Genomic DNA, 20,069 nt, shown 5'->3' with positions numbered 1-20,069 from the left:
GCTACCTGACTTCAAACTATACTACAAGGCTACAGTAACCAAAACAGTATGGAACTGATACCAAAACAGAGCTATAGACCAATGGAACAGAACAGAGCCCTCAGAAATAATACCATACATCTATAGCCATCTGATCTTTTACAAACCTGACAAAAACAAGAAATGGGGAAAGGATTCCCTATTTAATAAATGGTGCTGGGAAAATTGGCTAGCCATAAGTAGAAAGCTGAAACTGGATCCTTTCCTTACTCCTTATATGAAAATTAATTCAAGATGGATTAGAGACTTAAATGTTAGACCTAAAACCATAAAAACCCTAGAATAAAACCTAGGGCATACCATTCAGGACATAGGCATGGGCAAGGACTTTATGACTAAAACACCAAAAGCAAAGGCAACAAAAGCCAAAATTGAGAAATGGGATCTAATTAACCTAAAGAGCTTCTGCACAGCAAAAGAAACTACCATCAGAGTGAATAGGCAACCTACAGAATGGGAGAAAATTTTTGCAATCTACTCACCTGACAAAGGGCTAATATCCAGAACCTATAAAGAACGCAATCAAATTTACAAGAAAAAAACAAATAACCCCATCAAAAAGTGGGCAAAAAGTGAACAGACACTTCTCAAAAGAAGACATTCATACAGCCAACAGACACATGAAAAAATGCTCATCATCACTCACCATCAGAGAAGTGCAAATCAAAACCGCAATGAGATACCATCTCACACCAGTCAGAATGGCAATCATTAAAAAATCAGGAAGCAACAGGTGCTGGAGATGATGTGGAGAAATAGGAACACTTTTACACTGTTGGTGGGACTGTCAACTAGTTCAACCATTGTGGAAAACAGTGTGGCGATTCCTCAAGGATCTAGAACTAGAAATATCATTTGACCCATCCATCCCATTACTGGGGATATACCCAAAGGATTATAAGTCATGCTGCTATAAAGACACATGCACACGTATGTGTACTGTGGCACTATTCACAGTAGCAAAGACTTGGAATCAACCCACATGTCCATCAGTGACAGACTGGATTAAGAAAATGTGGCACATATACGCCATGGAATACTATGCAGCCATAAAAAAGGATGAGTTCATGTCCTTTGTAAGGACATGGATGCAGCTGGAAACCATCATTCTCAGCAAACTATCATAAGAACAGAAAACGAAATACCACATGTTCTCACTCATAGGTGGGAATTGAACAATGAAATCACTTGGACACAGGAAGGGGAACATCACACACCGGGTGCCATTGTGGGGAGGTAGGGGGAGGGATAGCATTAGGAGATATACCTAATGTAAATGACAAGTTAATGGGTACAGCACAACAACATGGCACATGTATACATATGTAACAAACCTGCACATTGTGCACATGTACCCTAGAACTTAAAGTATAACAATAATAATAAAAAAGAACATTATGCTAAGTGAAATAAGCCAGATACAAAAGGACAAATATGATACCAATTATATGAGACATCTATGGTGGTTTTCAGGTAATAGAGGAGGGAGAATGGGAAGTTACTGTGTAATGGGTACAGACTTTCAGTGTGGGATAATAAAAAGAACTCTGTACATGGATGGTGGTAATGGAAGCACAACAATAGGAATGCCCTTAAACCACTGACCTATACACTTAAAATGGTTAAGATGGAAAATTTTATGTCATATATTTTTGATCAAATTTTGTAAACGCTGTTAGTTTTACTATTATTTTTAAATTTTCTACAGACATTGTACCTCCTTATTGCCTGAACTCAAGGCTGTCCACACCCATACCCACCTACTGGTGTTCGCCTAGATTTGGATCAAGTTACTTAACTTCTTGGAGTCTCAGTTTTCTTACTTGCGAAGTAGAGATAATTTCTCCAAGGAATTATTGAAAGAATTAAATTACTGCCCTTGGCATATAGTAAATGCTTTGCAATGTTTTGTTGTTGTAGTCATACTTAAATGATTTTTAGGTGCCCTAATATCAATTAAACCAAAGAAGTGGTTTTTTAAAAATTGGTTGAACTAGAAACTGGCATCATGATAAATGAATGATATTTTAGGAGAGAATTCTGACAGTATGTAATCAAGTGCAGTGTGTCATTTAGACCCACTATCTATCTCACTTTGGTGAACATTAGTTTTATGAGGACCCAGGCCCATCCCAAGGCTTCTACTAATCACCCAACCTCAAGCAACCATCCTGCCCATCCTTGACATCAATAGGAGTCAGCCCTGTTGCTTTAAGATGCTTTCTTAGACTAAATAGCACCTGAGTGTCAAGGAACCTGGAGGGTACTGAGCCACAAAACCAGCAACCTGAACAACATCTTCTTGATCTGCCTCTAATCTCTTGACAAACGTTGGAGGTTGAAAGTAAGAGTGGAGAGGTATCAACAGTGTTTAATCTTTAAGCCTTCATCTCTGTAAAGTTATAAAGTTTTTACCATAATTTTTTAATGGAATCTATTAATTCTCAGAGGTAGCTCCTGCTTCTGCATCATGAAGGAAGTTGCACTTGTTCCTGCAGAAACAGGATATCATTGACCACATCTGACAAGACAACACAGCAAGGAAATGGAGCACCTTTGGTAAGTGCACTAGATCAGCTACTGCTACAAACGTTGAAAAATAATAACAAGAGGCCGGGCGCGGTGGCTCAAGCCTGTAATCCCAGCACTTTGGGAGGCCGAGACGGGTGGATCACGAGGTCAGGAGATCGAGACCATCCTGAGCTACACAGTGAAACCCCATCTCTACTAAAAAATACAAAAACTAGCCGGGCGAGATGGCGGGCGCCTATAGTCCCAGCTACTCGGGAGGCTGAGGCAGGAGAATGGCGTAAACCCGGGAGGCGGAGCTTGCAGTGAGCCGAGATAGGGCCACTGCACTCCAGCCTGGGCAACAGAGCGAGACTCCATCTCCAAAAAAAAAAAGAATAACAAGAAAGAATTTAAAAGCTGATATATATGTACAGAGCACACAACAAACAAAATAATTGCTGCAGTTTTCAGTTCCAAAATGACTAGATACTTAATATCCTTTTGATTTTAATATTCCTTGGTTGTAGGGAATAATTTTTTCTCACCCCAGCATAATAGGCAAGCTATTTAAAACATTAAATTCCATTATAAATGATGACTACTGATGGGGATCCTGGGATCCGGTTGCGGTCATTATCACCAGAATTTTATAGGAAAATTATTTTTTTCTAAAGAGAATTTTTTTTTTTAATGTTGAGACCTATTATTCAAAAGAAAGTAAAGACAAGTGATGTAAAGAGGATTAGATTCTTATTTGACACACTATAAATAAATAATCCACAGGGACTATGGGCAGAAGTTTTTGGACTGAAGGTCATTTTAGAAGGCTGCCATTTGAATGACAAAGTGGGGTTTTTCAGCCCATCTCCAACAAAAACACACATCATTTTTCCTAAATCCTGGTGGAGGTGTAGGGGGGAATTTTTGAAGTGTAACTCAAGTTCGAATAGACAGAAATCATGTGATCTTAATTAGGTACAGGAGTCTTACTAACAAGAAGAAAGTGAAGGAAGAAAGGCAGGAAAGAAGAGTGGGGAGAGAGAAGGAGAGAAAGAAAGAGAGGGAGAGACATTGAAAGATACCTAAACTACATTTTCAATCTTTTCTATTCAAATTTTGGTCCACGAACTGCAGCATAGCATCACCCAGAGCTCGACAGAAGCCCAGGCTCTCAGCTATCCCCATCCCCCACCCTCCAGCCAAGACCCGGGAGTCAGCGCCTGCATTTTCGCAAGCTCCCCAGGTGGTCTGTAGCAGACTGAAGTGCCAGTAGCACTGTCTTTCAGCACTATGCCAACGCCAGGCAGTGGCAGGGACTCAACCACACTCTGCCCCACATAAGGAGGTTGACAGAACCCAGAGAGGGCCCAGGGATGGGCCCCAGGCCAGGCATTTGGGGAAACACAACAGGAGGCACAGCCCAGGGATCTGAGACTGTGCCCAGCGACCTGGCTGGAAAGCAATCCCAAATCTTTCCCACTCTGAGGACTCTGTGTGGTTAGAAATAATCTCTGGAAGCCAAAGGGCTAATTGACACATTCCCTGTGTGCCTGTCTGGCTATCAGGGACGCCTCTTTGTTGTGAATTCTGTCACTTCCTGTCACAAGAGGGCTTTGGAACTGAAGTTATTCTTGAGAGCATCAGGTAAAATTTTTGAATTAAAATAAAACCAGTTGGCCAGGCGCAGTGGCTCCCGCCTGTAATCCCAGTACTTTGGGAGGCCAAGGCGGGAGGATCACCTGAGGTCAGGAGTTTGAGACCACCGTGGCCAATATGGAGAAACCCCGTCTCTACTAAAAATACAAAAGTTAGCCGGCATGGCAGCTCGTGCCTGTAATCCCAGCTACTTGGGAGGCTGACGCAGGAGAATCGCTTGAATCCAGCAGGCGGAGGTTGCAGTGAGCCGAGATCGCGCCACTGCACTCCAGCCTGGCGACAGAGTGAGACTCCGTCTCAAAAATAAATAAATAAAACCAGTTGACAAAGGAAGCTGTGCTGAAGTAATAGAGATTTTATAATAGGAAGGAGCACATGAGAGGGCTCCTGACTTCCTGAGATGCGACTGTCACCAAAGAATAGGCGGGACTTCATCAGAGGCAGAGCCCCTGCTGGCTACTCCAAGAGGCAGGTCTACCTCAAATCCTGAACTCACAAACCTACTAGTGAGTGCTGAGTACCTCCTCCAGCAGCCTCATACAGGGAGATGCCAGGAAGAACCAACAAGCCCTGCCCATCCTGCTGGACACAGCTATTATTCCACTGGTAATCCATTTAGACCCCAAAAAAGGAAAATAGTAGAGGACTGTGAAAAGAATGATTCTTCAGCAGGTGAATTCCCAATCCAACACTCTGTTACAGCCAAGATAAATAAACTGAAGTTCTGGTGGACAAGAAACGATATCAATACAACCTAAAATCATTTGCCAGAAAATATGAAAATATAGAATCCTCTCTTTTCTGGAGGGTGGTCTTGAAGTCTCTCACCAGAAGAACGTATGCCCAGAGCGGGGACAATGGAGCCCACTGAGCAATGCAAGTTGGGCTTTATTGTCCGAGTAACCACACCTGCGGAATGGGACATGCTTTGTTTGCCCTAACCCAAGGCCAGATTTTTTTTTTAGTTAGAAAAAAAAATGGTCTTAAGTAAGAATGTTATGCAAGGGATAGAGTGGCGGGAATCGTAGAGGAAGATCACGTCCAACAACCACAGTACACCACAAGTTCTTGGAACCTGCTGCTGCCTTCATATTTGGCACTAACCAGCCTATTGTCCTGTCTAGACAAGTGCTACAGGCTGAGTAAACAGGGAATTGCTGCATAAAGGCTCTATTCATCCAGAATGAAAAATGTGTCAATGTGCAGCCTTTTAGAGTCCAAGGGGGCCTTTGTACAGAGAAAGAACTATTTACAGTCACTTTGGTTTTCAATTAGTATTCACTTATTAATGTTACAAAATTTAAAACCCATCTGCCTTAAATTTTAAGTGCAATTTACAAGACATTTTATTTTATTTGAAATTCTAATAAAATATGAGTCACTTTCAGTTATTATTTTATTAATACCTGATTAACTTAAGCTGAACAGGCTAAATTCCTTTTAATAGCCATTACCATTTACAAAGTTAGTTAATTCCTCAAGTTCTTAGTCATTTTCATAAGTATTTTAACTATATTTGCAAATTTCACATATTTAAGTTTCTCTTCTGGGAGTTCAGATGCTTAAAGGGTAAACTAAACATTTCTTACAAGCACTACAATTTTATAATCTAATAAATTAGACTATAGGTAGATAGATAGATATTGATATAGATATATTAATGCACCACATACTGACCACATACACTAACGGTGGTCATCCCATAAGATTAAAATGGAGTTGAAAAATTCCTATTGCCTAGTATTATCCTAGCCATCGTAATGTCATAAGGCAACACATTACTCATGTATTCGTGGTGATGTTGGGGTAAACAAACTTACTGAGCTGCCAGTCCTAGAAAAGTCTAGCACATACAATTCTGTACAGTAGATAATACTTGATAATGATAATAAATAACTGTTAATGATTTACATATTTACTATATTTTTACTGCTATTTTAGAGTGTGCTCCTTCTACTTAGAAAAATAAAAAACTTAACTGTTTTACAGCCTCGCGCAGGTCCTTCAGGAGGTATCCGGAAGTTGTTGTTATCACAGGAGGTGACAGTTCTATGTGTTATTGCCCGCAAAGACCTTCCAGTGGGACAAGATGTGGAGGTAGATGACCATGATATTGATGACCCTGACCCTGTGTAGGCCTAGGCTAATGTGTGTGCTCGTTTCTTAGTTTTTAACAAAAAAGTTTAAAAAGTAAAATAAAATAAGTTTTAATTTTAAAAGCCTAAAGAATAAGAATATAAAGAAAGAAAATATTTTCATACAGCTGTGCAATGTGTTTGGGTTTTAAGCTGTGTTATTATAAAAGAATAAAATGTTAAAAACATTTAAAGGCTTTTAAAGTAAAAAAGTTACTGAATGGGACATGCTTTGTTTGCCCTAATCCAAGGCCAGATTTTAGTAAGCTAAAGTTAATTTTTTATTGAGGAAGGAAAATTTTTAAAAATAAATTTAGGGTAGCCCAAGTGTATAGCATTTACAGAATCTACAGTAGTATACAGTAACATCCTATGCCTTCCCATTCACTCACAACTCACTCACTGACTCATCCAGAACAACTTCCGGTCCTGCAAGCTCCATTCATTGGTAAGTGTCCTATACAAATGTACCATTGTTTATCTTTTATACCATATTTTAATTGTATCTTTTCTATGTTTAAACATGTTTAGATACACAAATACTTACCATTGTGTCATAATTGCCTCCAGTATTCAGTACAGTAACGTGCTGTATAGGCTTGTAGCCTAGGAGCAACAGGCCATACCATCTAGCCTAGGTGTGTAGTAGGCTCTGCCATCTAGGTTTGTGTAAGTACGCTCGATGATGTTCGCACAATGATGACATCACCTAACAATGCATGTCTCAGAAAATATCTCCCTTGTTAGTTCAACCACTGTGGAAGACAGTGTGGTGATTCCTCAAGGATCTAGAACCAGAAATACCATTTGACCCAGCAATCCCATTAGTGGATATATAGCCAAAGGATTATAAATCCCTCTACTATAAAGACACATGCACACGTGTGTTTATTGCAGAACTATTTACAATAGCAAAGACTTGGAACCAATCCAAATAGCCATCAATGATAGACTGGATAAAGAAAATGTGGCACATATACACCATGGAATACTGTGCAGTCACAAAAAAGGATGAGTTCATGTCCTTTGCAGGGACATGGATGAAGCTGGAAACCATCATTCTCAGCAAACTAACACAGGAACAGAAAACCAAACACTGTGTTCTCACTCATAAATGGGAGCTGAACAATGAAAACACAGGGAGGGGAACGTCACACACTGGGGCCTATCAGGGGTGGGAAGAAAAGGGAGGGAGAGCATTAGGACAAATACCTAATGCATATGTAGCTTAAAACCTAAATGAGGGGTTGACAGGTGCAGCAAACCACCATAGCACATGTGTATCTATGTAACAAACCTGCACGTTCTGCACTTGTACCCCAGAACTTAAAGTATAATAAAATAAACTTAAAAGAAAAAAAGAAAATATCCCCATTATTAAAAGCTATTCATAATATTAGCCAAATTCTTATGCCTATCAACTTAGAATTATGTCTGAAATTAGTAATGTAGGTAAAACCAAAATCACAGAGGTAATCTGTCAGCTTCTCCTTAAGGATTATACTTTAAATAACAAGTATAGGAGATTACCCCCAATGCTTACCTATTCTTGAACTTTACACAAAAATATTATTTGTGGGTTGGTTATTTTATCATATTTAAATTTATCTAAAACACCATATAGTTAAGAAGACACCATTCTGGACAGAGGTGGAGTTGTAACATCCCAGGCAATTAATGAGATTGTGCTGACCGTGACTATGACCACGAGATGGTTGATTATCAATTACATATTCAAGGCAGGATGCAAGCCCTAAGCTTACATGCTTACAAAGGGAACAGCTGTGGCAAGAGACAATCTAAGACTGCATTCTTCAGATGGGCTCAGTTTTATAATACCTATTCCCTGGGTTTGTTTCACCTTCACCTTACTTTTTTCACAGTTATAGCTTGATTTTGGTGGATGGAATTCCACAAACCACCTTTTCCCTCCCTTCTTAACCCTGGTGAAATTAAACTAATCCCTTTATTGCATGAAGAGTCTGCATTCTTTTTAGATGTTTCTCAGACCACAGCTCTCAAGCCCTCTGAATGTCATCCCTTGGATCGTGAATTCCTCTCAAATTCTCCACGGGGCTCTGTGACCCCAATTCTAAAAGCCATACTTATGACAAAATGTTACACCAACCCATTAATACACTCTAAATAAAACCTCTGAATACCTGCAGGCAGATCACTAGAGAGGTTGGGAACACAAATCTGCACCATATACTGGCTCTGTGGCCTTGAGCTGTGTGGCGTAAGAAATGCCAGCCCTAAATGTTTAAGCCTATGTTCCTCAGGTTTTCCGTTACTGGCTTCTAGACGCAATTCTAGTTTAAACAGGCAAGTTACTTAGTCTATGCCTCAATTTCCTCATGTATGAAATAAATATAATAACGGCCTCTACCTCATGAGATTGCAAAGATTCATCTCCAATAATAAGAGAAGAATCTAGTACATTGTAAATACTCAGGGATGCCTACCATTGTCATGGTGATCACCACCATCATGACAGGCACAAGACGGAGGATGACAAGTGTGGAAAGGATATGCGGTATAATTATGCTTACCTAGTGCCAAAAGTAGACCAAATACGGGTCTTCACTATTTAATTCATACAAATATACCAGTTATTATGACTGATTTAATTATAATGTATTGGTTCTTCTACTAGAACGTAAGTGAATTGTGTAAACTTTGCTCAAACATTGCTATTTTCCCAATACTGCTGTAGTCTTCTGGGAGGGTGTGTCAGTACATAGCTGCTGGAAGTTTGTACATACTAAAGGAGTGTATTTCATTTTCATTTTATTTTTCATTATATTAATACATATACAGTAAAGAAAATGTGTAAAAGAAGTAAGAGATTAATTGCTAAGACTTTGCTTATTTTCTTTGTTTTTTCTCTTTTAATACATAAAATGTATATATTAAAAACTCATACATATGTGATACACAAAATTGGGACACATTGAAATATTTTTCAATTGTACTTTTGTCAGTTGTTATATGACCATTCTCTCATGTCAATTGTTGTTTTGACCATTCTCACATGAAAAGATACTCTATATCCTCAGCCGTCAGGGAAATGCTAGTCACAGTCACAATATGATACCATTTCATAGTCACTAGGATGGCTATAATAAAAAAAATACAAGTAGCAAGTGTTGACAAGGATGTGGAAAAATTGAAATCTCTGTACATTGGTAGTGGGAATGTAAAATAGTGCAACCACTTCGGAAAACAGTCTAACAATTCCTTAATGTTTAAACAGAATTACCATATGGCCCAACTGTTCAGCTTCTACATATATACCCAAGAGAATTGAAAGCATGTCTGCATGAAACTCTCACATGAATGTTCATAGCAGCATTATTGATTGTAGCCCAAAAAGTGGAAACGATCCAAATGTCCATAAACTGATAAATGGATAAACTAAAAGTGATCTATCTATACAGCAAAATCTGATTCAGTTTCTGCAATTTGGCATAGAAGTCACATTTGCTTCCTTTTAAAGATATTTCCAATTCCTTATTCTCACAAGAAGAACAAGAAACAGAAACTTACATTCCATCTCTGATGAACCTAGGAAACATCTGCAACCCCCAAACCACACTATACTGGGGGGAATTGGATGGAGGAATGGTGAATGACTTAGCAGAACAGAGGTAGGTCAAATCTAAGTGCTGCAGAGGTGATGGCAGCCAGAAGCAAGCCGATCAACCCATAGGATCCCAGAGTGGCTCAGAAAGTGGAGACATCAGCACTGTAAAAAGTAAGGGTAAGTAGATATCAATAACCGGGAGATTATCTCAAAATCTGTAAAAGGAAAAATTGAGTCTCATGTCCTCATTCCCATTTCTCTTAGCCTGGTGACCACCCCTCTGGAAAAATTTGAACCAGAGAGGATATTAACAAAGAGAACAGAGGCATGAAGTGCTAGAGTGAAAACAGGATTTTAGGTGAAAGCCTGAATACTAAAGCTCAAGAACCCTGCCAGCCTCCTTCCTCTGTCCAGCTCAAAACATGAGTGGCCAAGTTTATATTTTCCAGCAGGGGACTGAAAGATTTGAAACTGACCACACACACCAAAGTCTTTTAGCTATTGACATATGAGATCCACAGTGAGAAAGCAGGCTGGCCACCCCTCTACAGCAGAATTTCTCAGCCTGAGCAATGTTGATGTTTTGGACCAGATAATTCTTTGTTGTTGGGGGCTCTCCTGTGCCTTGTAGGATGTTTAGCGGCATCCTTGACCTCTGCCCATTAGATACCAGTAGTATTCTTTGCCCAGCAGTGACAGTCAAAGATGCCTGGGGTGCGGACACCAGGCACAAAATTACCTTTAGTTGAGAACCACCATCCTACCATAAAGCTCATCAGTATGCCAGTCCTCCACGGGGAGTTTCTAATAGCTTTATGGCATATCATCAGTTCTTTAAGCATAGTCTGTGACACAAAAGACAGAGACCAAAACAAAAATAAACTGTAACTAATATCCTCAGACAAATTAAAAAATATTTTGCATATTCAAACAAAAACTGTATTCTATGCAATAGAAACAGAGAAAAAGAAAATATTTATTTATTTATTTATTTATTTATTTATTTTTTCTGGAGACGGAGTCTTGCTCTGTCACCCAGGCTGGAGTGCAGTGGAGTCATCTCAGTTCGCTGCAACCTCCGCCTCCTGGGTTCAAGCGATTCTCCTGCCTCAGCCGCCTGGGTAGCTGGGGTTACAGACACCTGCTACCACACCCGGCGAGTTTTTGTATTTTTAGTAGAGACAGGGTTTCCCCTTGTTGACTAGGCTTGTCTCAAACTCATGACCTCGTGATCTGCCTGCTTTGTCCTCCCAGAGTGCTGGAACTGCAGGGGAGAGCCACTGTGCCTGGTCCGAAAATATTCTTAGAAATAAAAGTGTCAAAATATTTTAAAAATTCAACAGAAGGGTGAGAAAAAAAATTAAAGAAATCTCACCAAAAGTAAAACAAGACAAAGACTGAACATAAAACATGAAAGTATTAGAGTACCATCCCTAAAAGATTGACATCTAACCAATAAGGTTTCTAGGAGGAAAAGGGGAAAATAAAGGGGAAAAGTTATCAAATACTTCAAAAAAATTGTCCAAAACTGAAGAACAGGAATTTCTAGATATTAGTGACTACATGCCTAGTAAAATAAATTTTTGAAAAAGATACACATATCAAGTTAATTTTATCTAAGTTTAGGAGAAAAAAAGGATTCTAAAACCCTTCAGAGAGAAAAAGCAGAAATACACAAAAGACTGGGAATCAGAATGACATTAAGCTTTTCCATAGCAACATTAAAACCAGGAGACAATGGATAAATGCATTCAAAACTCTTTAGGTAAATAATTTGTATCCAGCATTTCTATTTGTCAATCAAGATATTTAGGATAAGTACGGAGTAGTAAAATCAACCACATAGTGGCCATTGTTAAAAGGAAAACCTGGCTGGGCTTGGTGGGTCACACCTGTAATCCCAGAACTTTGGGAGGCTGAGGAGGGCAGATCACAAGGTCAGGAGTTCGAGACCAGCCTGACCAACTAAAAATACAAAATTAGCCGGGCATGGTGGCCCCGGGCCTATAATCCCAACTACTCAGGAGGCTGAGGAAGGAGAATCGCTTGAACCCTGGAGGTGGAGGTTGCAGTGAGCCGAGATAGTGCCACTGCACTCCAGCCTGGGTGACAGGGCAAGATTCCATCTCAAAAAAAAAAAAAAAAGGAAAACCTTAGACAAGTTTTCTTTTTGTTTGTTTTTCTTTTTTGACAGAGTCTCACTCTGTCGCCTAGGCTGGAGGGCAGTGGTGCAATCTCAGCTCACTGCAACCTCCACCTCCTTGGTTCAAGCGATTCTTGTGCCTCAGTCCCCAAGTAGCTAGGAATACAGGTGCGTGCAACCATGCCCAGCTAATTTTTATATTTTTAGTAAAGATGGATTTCCACCACGTTGGCCAGGCTGGCCTCAAACTCCTGGTCTCAAGTGATCTGCCCACCTCAGCCTCCCGAAGTGCTGGGATTACAGGCGTGAGCCACCAAGCCCAGCTATGCTTGGCCTTATTCAACCACCAGTGATTGAAGCTCAGCTGCTGTAATTGACTAGGACAGCTGTTTGTCACAAGAGTATATTCCTAAGTTAGACTTTCAGTTAGTTTAAGTAATAAACTAGGTTGCAGTTCATTATGTAAGGACTAGAGTATGGAGGCATCCTTAGGCCAAATTTAGCTTCGTTTAACACCATGTATTCAAAGAAAACTAAGAAAATTAAGAAAAGTTCTAACAACTGCAGGAAAAATGGGAAAGAAAAGGTAATCACAGTACATTTTTTGGTTCTACATTGAATAATATTTTCATAGTCAAAACAGGAAACACTGAATATAGAACAGGAAAAATATGCTATATAATATCAAGAGGATGAAGGGAGGAGAGAAAAACGAGTGTAAGAGAGATAAAAATCCTCATTTGTCATAAAAAAATGATGGCAAAATACCATTTCTGATAATATGGTGGCTGTATGCTGAAAACAGTGGACAGTCCTGGATAAAAGATAAAGCATCTTTGTAAAAGCATTAAATAACTGATAAGAAAGAAAAGAGTTCTCAGGTGGGGTGCGGTGGCTCACACCTGTAATCCCAGCACTTTGGGAGGCTGAGGCATGTGGATCACCTGAGGTCGGGAGTTCGAGACTGGCCTGGCCAACATGGTGAAACCCTATCTCTACTAAATATAGAAAAATTAGCTGGTCGTGGTGGCATGCACCTTAATCCCAGCTACTCAGGAGGCTGAGGCAGGAGAATTGCTTGAACCCAGGAGACAGAGGTTGCAGAGAGCCAAGATTGCACCACTGCCCTCCAGCCTGGGCAACAGAGCAAGATTCCATCTCAAAAAAAAAAGTTCTCAGGCCAAGTCCTCAAGTGGGACTGGAACTCAAGAGGCAAGTGGAGCTGCTCACTTTTGCTGTGAGGGTCTTTGCTGAACTTGATGAGCTGGACCTTCAGTTTTCAAGGACTTAGGGTGTAGGGATGAAGAGCTAAAGCCCAGGTTCTAGCCAAGGTAAGTGCAGTTGGCATTCCTTCTCCATAAGGCTGGGACATCAAAAAGCTATACCCTCAGAATAAGGGTAAAGTAGAAATAAACCTGCATTCTCTTTTTCCAGGGACTGCAAAGAGAATCATTTATTTTGAATCTCGACAATGAACAGAATGAGTGTATTCTTTAGATCCCAGCAGGAAACTGCACAACTCAACAAGGGAATTGAACAGAGTTTAATAAGAACCCTATTTATAAAGGTATGGTCAGGGTTTAGGGAATCCAACAAAAGATGGGGCAGAATCATGGTGCTGGCTGTGTGTAAACGCATCGTTGCCAGAATCCAGAGAAAGCAAACTACTTGAAGAGGGCTGCCTGAGAACACAGCCAATCTACAGCCACCATCAAGGAGAAAGCTGGGGGCTCCACTTTCTTCCTGCACTCTCATGTCCTGTAGGTACCTCTGTGTTCCACATTGTGCACTCTTGAAAGCAGGATCAGACTTCCGGTGAAGCTGGGTAAAGACCAACTACTGTGAACCTGCACAGGAGCCAATTCTCACGCACAGCCAAGAAGCCCCCACACAGAAGGCTTCATTAAAGGCTGCTGCCTCCTGGGTCCAGAATGAGATTCAGTACACACTTGACTTCGAATTTTATGATTTCCTTTAGGAAGTTCCTACCTGAGACATGCTTCTAACATGCAGCTGTTTTGTAAAGAAGAGATCATTGACATCTTGAAACTAAAAATTGATCCACTCTGGTTTTCAGTTTTGTCCTCTTACCTAGAATTTCTTTACTCATGTGCTATTAGGCAGTTATCTCATTAAAAATAGTCATTAGTTATAATCATTATACCTTTATAACATACAATATATAAAATCATCTGAAGATATTTTGAACGATTGGTATTTTTTCCACTAAGGGAAAAGGAGGATAATTTCCTCCATTCTTTACCTGTATTTTACCTCTCTCATCTGTTTTCCTAACCTGGACTCTCTCTGTAGTCCTGATAGCCAACTGACTTTCTAAACATAAACAAGTCCCTGTAACAAGTGTTCCACTAATAATCAAATACATAAGGCAATTTGATATTTGCATTTATAAAAATGAAGTTAGGTTTGTACACCCTACACAAAACAATTCCAGATAAATTAAATGAACACAGAATAACTTCATAATCCTAATATGGGAGAGGCATTCCTGGATAAGATGGGTGGGGGTGGGGCGAACCCAGAATCCATGGTTTTTTTTCCATGTGCCATGTGAATTTTATCCACCAGGCATTACTGGCAAAGTGCCTGGGGTTGGGACATTTCTCTTTTTTTTTTTTTTTTTTTTTTTGAGACAAAGTCTCGCTGTAACACCCAGGCTAGAGTGCAATGGCACGATCTCAGCTCACTGCAACCTCCGCCTCCCAGGTTCAAGCAATTATCCTGCCCCAGCCTCCTGAGTAGCTGGGACTACAGGCATCCACCACTACGCCCAGCTAATTTTTGTATTTTTAGTAGAGACGGGGTTTCACTGTATTGGCCAGGCTGGTCTCGAAGGGGTTGGGACATTTCTAAGGGCCTATGAGCTGCTTCACACATAAAAATAAAAATAATACTGCCTCCAATTTTTTTACATTTTTTAAATTTTTGTGGGTACATAATAGACGTATATATTTATAGGGTACATGAGATACTTTTGATACAAGCATGCAATATGTAATAATTACATCATGGTTAAAAATGGGATATCCATCCCTTCAAACATTTATCCTTTCTGTTACAAACATCCAATTATATTATTTTAGTTATTTTTAAATGTATGACTAAATCATTATTGACTATAGTTACCCTGTTATGCTATCAAATACTAGGTCCTGATCAGGCACAGTGGCTCACGCCTGCAATCCCAGCACTTTGGGAGGCCGAGGTAAGTGGATCACCTGAGGTCAGGAGTCTGAGACTAGCCTGGTCAACATGGAGAAACCCCATCTCTACTAAAAATACAAAAATTAGCTGAGTGTGGTGGCAGGTGCCTGTGATTCTGCTACTCGGGAGGCTGAGTCAGGAGAATCACTTGAACTCGGGAGGTGGATGTTGCAGTAAGCTGAGATCGTGCCACAGCACTCCAGCCTGGGCAACAGAGTGAGACTCCATCTCAAAGGAAAAAAACATTCCGTCCTACTCATTCTTTCTATTTTTCTGTACCCATTAACCATCCCCACTTCCTCCCCACCCCACCTCCAATACCTTTCCTAGCCTCTGGTAACCATTCTTCTACTCTCTAGCTCCAGGGATTCAATTGTTTTCATTTTTAGCTCCCCAAAATAGATGAGAACATGCAATGTTTGTCTGTCTGTGCCTGGCTGATTTCACTTAACATAATGACCTCCAGTTCAGTCCTTGTTATTGCAAATGACAGGATTGCATTCTTTTTAATGGTTGAATAGTACTTCATTGTGTATATGTACCAATTTTCTTTTCCATTCATCTCTTCATGGACGTTTAGGTTGCTTCCAAATCTTGGCTATTGTGAAAAGTGCTGAAACAAACGTGGGAGCCCAGGTATCTCTTTGACATACTGATTTGCTTCATTTTGAGTACAGACCCAGCAGTGAGATTCTGGGTTGTATGGTAGCTCTATTTTTAATTTCTTGAGGAACCTCCAAACTGTTCTTTGAAGTGATTGTACTAATTTACTCTCCCACCAACAGTGTATGAGGATTCTCTGTTCTCCACATTCTGGCCACCGTTTGTTATTGCCTGTCTTTTGGATATAAGCCATTTTAACTGGGGTGAGATGATATCTCATTGTAGTTTTGATTTGCATTTCTTTGATAATCAATGATTTTGAGCACCTTTTCATATGCCTATTTGCCATTTGTATGCCTCCTTTTGAGAAATGTCTATTCAGATCTTTTGCCAATTTTTATTTTTATTTTTATTTTATTTTATTTTTTGAGGGAGAATCTTGCTCTGTCACTCAGACTGGAGTGCAGGGGTATGATTTCAGCTCACTGCAACCTCCCCCTCCTAGGTTCAGGCAATTCTAATGTATCAGCCTCCCAAGTAGCTGGGATTACAGGTGTACACCACCATGACCGGCAATGTTTGTATTTTTAGTAGAGATGGGGTTTCGTTATGTTGGCCAGGCCGGTCTTGACCTCCTGGCCTCAAGTGATCTGCCCACCTCAGCCTCCCAAAGTGCTGAGATTACAGGCATCAGCCACCACACCCAGCCTCTATTGCCGATTTTTAATTGGATTATTAGATATTTTTCCCATTGAGTTGTTTGAGTTCGTTATATATTCTGGTTATTAATCTCTTATCAGATTAGTAGTTTCTTTTCATTTTTCTTTTAAATTAATTTAAATTTTTTTTTTTTTTTTGAGATGGAGTCTCACTCTGTCACCCAGGCTGGAGTGCAGTGGCAAGATCTTGGCTCACTGCAAGCTCCACCTCCCAAGTTCACGCCATTCTCCTACCTCAATCTCCCAAGTAGCTGGGACTACAGGTGCCTGCCACCACACCTGGCTAATTTTTTTTTGTATTTTGTAGTAGAGACGCGGTTTCACTGTGTTAGCCAGGATGGTCTCAATCTCCCGACCTCGTGATCCACCCACCTCAGCCTCCCAAAGGGCTGGGATTACAGGCGTGAGTCACCATGCTTGGCCCAGATGGGTAGTTTCAAATATCTTCTCCCATTCTGTGGGTTGTCTCTTCACTTTGTTGATTGTTTCCTTTGTGTGCGAAGCTTTTTAACTTGATGTGATCTTATTTGTCCATTTTTGGTTTGGTTGCCTGTGCTTGTGGGGTATTACTCAAGAAACCTTTGCCTAGACCAGTGTCCCAGAGAGTTCACCCTGTGTTTTCTTGTAGTAGTTTCATGGTTGAGGTCTTCAATTTAAAGCCCTAATCCATTTTGATTTTATTTTTGTATGTGATGAGAAATAGGGGTCTAGATTCATTCTTCTGCATATGGATATTCAGTTTTCCCAGCACAATTTAATGAAGAGACTGATTTTCTCCCAATATGTGTTCTTGGCACTTTTATTAAAAATGAGTTCACTGTAGATATATATATTTGTTTCTGGGTTCTCTATTCTATTCCATTGATCTATGTGTCTGTTTTTATGTCAATATCGTACTGTTTTGGTTACTATAGATAGCTCTGTAGTATAATTTGAAGTCAGGCAATGTGATTTCTCTATTTATATTCTTTTTGGTCAAAATAGCTTTGGCTATTCTGCACCTTTTGTTCCTCTATATAAATTTTAGGATTGTTTTTTCTATCTCTGTGAAGAATGTCATTAGTATTTTGATAGGGGTTGCATTGAATCTGTAGATTGCTTTGGGTCACGTGGACATTTTAAAAATATTGATTCTTCCAATCCACAAAGATGACATTGCTTTCCATTTTTTGGTGTTCTCTTCAATTCCTTTCTTTAGTGTTTTATAGCTTTCACTATAGAGTTTTTTCTCTTACTTGTTTAATTCCTAGTTGTTTAATTTTACTTGTGGATATTGTAAATGGGACTACATTTTTTTTTTCACATAGTTCACTGTTGGCATATAGAAACACTGCTGGGTTTTGTATGTTGATTTTTGTATTCTGCAACTTTACTGAATTTGTTTTTCAGTTCTAATAGTTTTTTGGTGGAGTCTTTAGGTTTTTCCAATATAAGATTGTATCATCTGCAAACAAAAATAATTTAACTTCTTCTTTTCAAATTTGGATGCTCTTTATTTCTTTCTCTTTGTTGATTGCTCCAGCCAGGACCTCCAGTACTATGTTGAACAACAGTGGTGAAAGTGGTCATCCTTCTCATGTTCCAGATCTTAGAGGAAAGGCTTTCAGGTTTTTTCCATTCAATATGATACTAGCTGTGTCTGTTACATATAGCTATGATCATGTTGAGGTATGTTCCTTCTAAACACAGATTTTTAAGAGTTTTTATCGAGAAGTGATATTGAATTTTATCAAATGTCTTTTTAGTATCAATTAAAATGATTATATGGTTTTTTGTCCTTCATTCTGTTGATATGGTATATCACATTTATTGATTTGTGTATATTGAACCATCCTTGCATCTCTGGGATAAATCTCACTTGATCATGATGAATCATCTTTTTAATGCATTGTTGAATTCGGTTTGCTAGTATTTTGTTGAGGATTTTTGCATCGATACTCATCAGAGATACTGGACTATAATTTTCTTTTTTAGATTTGTCTTTGTCTGGTATTGGTATCAGCATAATATTGGCCTCACATAATGAGTTTAGAAGTATTCCCTCATCCTCTATTTTTTAAAATAATTTGAGTAGAATTGGTATTCTTTAAATGTTTGGTAGAATTCAGAAGTGATGCCATTGAGTCTCAAGCTTTCCTTTACTAGAAGATTTTTATTATGGTTTCAATCTCATTACTCATTACTGATCTGATCAGATTTTGGTTTTCTTCATGGTTCAATTTTGATAGGTCATATATGTCTAGAAATGTATTCATTTCCTCTAGATTTTCCAAGTTATTGGCACATAGTTGCTCATAATAGCTACTAATGATCCTTTGAATTTTTGTGGTATCCATTGTAATGTTTCATTTTTCATGTCTGATATTATCTGAGTTTTCTCTCTTTTTTATTTAGTCTGGTTAATTTTGTCAATTTTGTTTATTTATTCAAATAACCAATTTTTTATTTCCTTAATCTTTTGCATTGCCTTCTTCATTTCAATTTTATTTATTTATGCTCTGATCTTTATTATTTCTTTTCTTCTACTAATTTTGGGTTTGGGTTGTTCTTGCTTTTCTAGTTCTTTAAGATGCATCATCAGGTTACTTATTTGAAATTTTTCTTCTTTTTTGATATAGGCACTTTTGATATAGGCACTTTTAGATACAAACTGCCCTCTTAGTACTGCCTTTGCTGTATCACATAGATTTGGTATGTTGTGTTTTCATTATCTTTTGTTTCAAGACATTTTTCAATTTCTTTCTTAATTTCTTCATTGACCCACTGGTCATTCAGGAGCATATTGTTTAATTTCCATGTGTTTGTATAGTTTCCTAAATTATTCTTGTTATTGATTTCTAGTTTTATTCAGTTGTGGTTAGAGAAGATGCTTGATACTATTTCAGGGTTTTGTTTGTTTGTTTGTTTGTTTTTAATGTTTTAAGGCTTGTTTTGTGACCTAACGTATATGGTCTATCCTTGAGAATGATCCATGTGCTGAGGAGAAGAATGTGTATTCTGCAGTCATTAGGTAAAATGTTCTGTAAATATTTATTAGGTCCATTTGTTCTATGGTATAGATTAAATCTGATGTTTCTTTGTTGATTTTCTGTCTGGATAATCTGCCCTGTGCTGAAAGTGGGGTGTTGAAGTCTCCAGCTACTATTGTATTGGGACCTATTTCTCTCTTTAGTTCTATGTATATCCAGCAGCTCTAGTGTTGTGTGCATATATTTATAATTGTTATATCCTCTTACAGAATTAACCCTTTTATCATTATATAATGACTTTCTTTGTCTCTTCTTACAGTTTTTGTCTTGAAATCTATTTTGTTTGATATAAGTATCCTGCTCTTTTTTGGTTTCCATTAGCAAAGAATATCTTTTTCCATCCCTTTATTTTCAACCTATATGTATCTTTGTAGATAAAGTGTGTTTCTTAAATACATCAGATCACTGGGTCTCGTTTTTTTT

The 20,069-nt window shown here is 38.9% G+C and overlaps 1 pseudogene across 1 annotated transcript in view; it reads right to left on the bottom strand.

The window, feature by feature from the left end:
• Positions 1-20,069, bottom strand: part of LOC105510939 — a 35,430-nt pseudogene that overhangs the window by 14,587 nt on the left and 774 nt on the right. The gene's annotated exons all lie outside the window — the stretch shown is intronic.

Source organism: Colobus angolensis, unplaced genomic scaffold, assembly GCF_000951035.1.
Source record: "Colobus angolensis palliatus isolate OR3802 unplaced genomic scaffold, Cang.pa_1.0 Scaffold194, whole genome shotgun sequence".
Lineage (NCBI taxonomy): Eukaryota > Metazoa > Chordata > Mammalia > Primates > Cercopithecidae > Colobus > Colobus angolensis.
This window is presented reverse-complemented; position numbering and strand designations above follow the sequence as displayed.